Source organism: Gavialis gangeticus, unplaced genomic scaffold (assembly GCF_001723915.1).
Source record: "Gavialis gangeticus isolate Ggan-Ray unplaced genomic scaffold, GavGan_comp1, whole genome shotgun sequence".
In the NCBI taxonomy this organism is placed as follows: domain Eukaryota; kingdom Metazoa; phylum Chordata; order Crocodylia; family Gavialidae; genus Gavialis; species Gavialis gangeticus.
The window spans coordinates 39,801,757-39,805,544 of record NW_017729029.1 but is presented as its reverse complement, the minus strand read 5'-3'; the positions used below and the strand labels follow the sequence as shown (position 1 = coordinate 39,805,544).

Below are 3,788 nucleotides of genomic sequence, written 5' to 3'. Positions count from 1 at the left end.
CCCCCCCCCCCATTAAAAAGCTGAAAATCTATGTTTTTCCACAGCAAACAAAAGCCCAGATCCTTGCTGATAAGTTTATCTGTCACAATTTGATACATGGAAAAAGGGAAGCCTCCAAGCCCCAACACACACATTATGCAATCCATTTCACTATGCATTGGTCATTTGTCCCTTAAGAAACAGTCCTGGTAGTGCACCCTGTTGCACAGATTATTTTCAACTTGCATGGCACATCACCACTTCTAGTAGATGCTGCTGGTGTAATCAGGCAAATGCCATAGCACAACAACATGCAAAGGGTTGACATAACTAATACCCACTGAAATAAGCATGACTGGCACTCCCTGTAACTAGCTAAAAATAAAGTCCCTTTAGACCTCTCCTTACTGTACTCTCAAAAACGCATTCACTTTTGACTTAAGTTGGTTTGGGAAATTTAAATCTCTGGTTCCTTCATTTACTGGAGTGAACACTCACATTACTGACCACCATCTGTAAGATAAGTGACACACACCATTTCAGTTAGCCCGACATCAAAAAAAAATGCAAGCATAAGTTTAAAAAGCCAGGTGTCAAGACTGCAACAGCTGACAGCACCAGAAGCTGGTTAGGCTATAGAGCACACGCACACAAAAGCCACACAGAATGCGCCATGTGGAAATCTGACTGCAAGTTCAGCTATTTTTACTCCCCAAAAATCTTCCACCCCAACCCCACCTGGTTTTGGCTATGCTGGGTGTGGATGTCAAGTGAAAACTTGCCCAACTAGGACTGTGGACAGTGACATTGGTGTTGGCACAACCTCTCCAAAGAATGTAATCAGAGCATGACATAGATAACAAGCTGGGTTCAAGAACTACTCAGATGATTTCTCCGATCAGATACAGAAGATACTTTGATACTATCAAGGAGTCCAGCATAGCTCATCCACTACTGGTTCAAAACAAATACATGCCCCAACCAGACAGAAGATATTTTACTGAAAAATGAGCCACAGCATAAAGTTCATGAGGCCCCTCATGTCAGAACATACACACAGACCAGAGCAACCAGTTAGGCTGCCATCAGGCAGTATCATTCAGTCCTGTTCAAGCCTGCAAAATTCAGAGGCAGATAGCTTTAAAGAAGAAGAATCCAGAACTCAGGCTTAGGACCATAAGAGCAGCAACTGGGGATGAGGAAAGATGGAAATCTTGCCACCCACCCACCTGCCCTCTTAAGAAGCATTTAGGCACTGAACAGCAATGCCTGCATGCCTTTTGGAATAGATCCTTCTCAGGCAGGATAGGCTACTGCTGAAGTTATTCTGAAGGAGAGGTAATGAACAAGTCAGTCACTACTTACTAACCATAACAGAGACAAAAGGTCATCACTACTATAATTCCTTTCAGCACCAGAGGTAACAGAAGCCATGTTACAATGGCTCCTCACTTTATGGGGCAGGTCCGACTAGATTTATACATACTAGAGAAGTTACCCTAAAATTCCAGTGACAAACCTATATTTTGTCAGTGAGAAACTGATAGGTTTTGTCAAGGGAAACAAGGCAACAAAAGTAAATGCATGTATGTGCAGGAAAGGTGCACCAATATAAAAATTGGTGCCATATTGGGGATTGGTACCATTAAAAAGGAAAAATTAACATTGGCTACTAGCTTTTTTTTGGCTAGTGTAGCTGATAATGGTTAACTGGTAAGTATAAATATGACTTATGGCAGGGGCCCCTGGATGCTATATACATGTGAGCAGCCACACGCATGTATGTAGCCAGGAATGCAAGTGGGCAGCATGGACAGCAGTACCCTGCACGCATGTCTGTGGAGGGGAAGGGGTGTGGGGGAAAGAGGGGGGCAAATTGTGGGCCCCCACAGTGGGGAAGGGAGTGGGGCATGGGCTGGGGGTGCTGCCCAGCCCAGGCAGTGAAAATGGGACCCTGGGGCAAGGAGTGGGACAGAGTGCTGCAGGCAGCTCATCCAGGGCGTACAGGGGAGAGGGGGGGGATGGGAAGGTGGATCAGCTCCCTATTGCTACATGCACCCTCTGGGGGAGACCTGGGGGGGCATTTGCCCCCCAAATGTGTGGGGGCTTAGGGCTCTACATACTGCCACCTTTGCCCTGGGAGCTGTGCACTGGCCACACATCTCCTGCCCACCTGGCAGCAGGAGGCACAACTTGCTGCCCACTGCCACTGCTTCTGGATGGGCAGGGGATGCGTTGCCAGCACATGGGTCCTAAAAGCATCCTTGTGCTTAAAAATGGTGGCGGTAGTGCTTTTGAACTACAGCTCATTTAACAAGCTTTAACTCAAGCACCCCTGCCACCATTTTTAAGCACAAGGACACTGATCCCCTAGAGAAACCACCTGCAGCTCCATCTTACTCCCTGCCTCAGCTCCAGGGTCTCATTTGCCATCCTGGCTGGGCAGACCCCCAGCCCCACTCCCTCCCTCACTGTGGGGGCTTCCATCTGCCCCCCACTTTTTTTTGTGGAAGAAAAACACAAACACTTACCTGCAGGGAGCTGCTCTCCATGCTGCCCAGCTGCATTCCTGCAAATCTGTTATCAGTCATATCAGTATTGGCTGATATGCCTGGTGAATGATCGGCTATTGGTATTGACCAAGAAAGTCTTTATTGGTGCACCCCTAATGTCCAGTTACTAGGATCGGTAATGGTCCTACACACAAGGCTGCTGTGAAGTGAAGCAGAAAGCATCTACATACATTCTATACTAACATGCCTTACTGCGAGTTCAAGAACAGCCTGCAATTATTTCCCCATTTCAGATGCTTGGAAAATCCAAAAGCCAGTGCAGTCACTAGTAACATAGCAGGTGTCTGAACAGCATCAATAACGTACATAGGAAAACTTAAACTGCATTTCCCACTAGGGATATCCAAGTACTGCACAAGGTTAATGACCACCATACTCCAGGAGAGGTTCTTCTCAAAGATCTGTTTCATACCCAGATCTGAACACTGCTAACAGATCAGGCTGCCTTGGAATTCTACTGCCAGGAACATTGTGTTTCCAGTGGCTGGGTCTAGCCAGCTGTGCTCCCCGTATGGGCAGCTTCATAAAGGACGCGTACCACAGCCACTCAACAGTGATGAATAGTGCGTAGTGGAGTGATAGGACCAGCGAACTTTGTCAGGGCATTACTCACTACCTCACTCAAAGCACTCATTGCACTATGGTAGTTTCTATGCCAGCACCTGACCAGCCTGTGCCTACACAGATGGCAAAAGATGGCACACTGGTTAAGCTTGCTCACCAGAAATGTAATCCTATAGTAAGGAGCACAAGCATTTCTGTACCACTGGACATCTGGTAGGCATTGCATGTTACTGGCATCAGTAGGCAAGAGCTCATCAGTGCAGTATGCAGCTTGGTGCTAAGGAATTCATCAGGTGTACAGTCTCAACTGACTAGTATCATCTACTCAACCAACATCTTGCAGGGACACATTACCCTTCCCCCATCTTTTTGCATTTGGAGTCCAAGCCAAGACTAAGTAACCCCAACCCTCTTTAGGTAGTCAGCTTGGAAGTAAAGAACACCAAGAATACTATTAGCTAGAAGTGGGTGTCTCTCTACTGGGGGTGGGGGGAGAATCACCAACTTATGCAGTTTTAAAGATCAAGCAGCAGAGAGATTTGTTTTAGCCATCAGTAATTGTCAGCTATAGTACATATACATCTATTATGGGAAAAACAAGGCTACTGACTAGCCAGCACTGGTATTACCAGGCCCTGGAAGCCATATTTACTGCCTGTGGAAAAAAAAAAA

At 46.5% G+C, this 3,788-nt stretch overlaps 1 protein-coding gene across 3 annotated transcripts in view; it reads right to left on the bottom strand.

Moving 5' to 3' along the window:
• The window catches only part of VAMP7 (vesicle associated membrane protein 7), a 59,184-nt gene that overhangs the window by 12,355 nt on the left and 43,041 nt on the right, over positions 1-3,788 (bottom strand). The window lies entirely within an intron of this gene.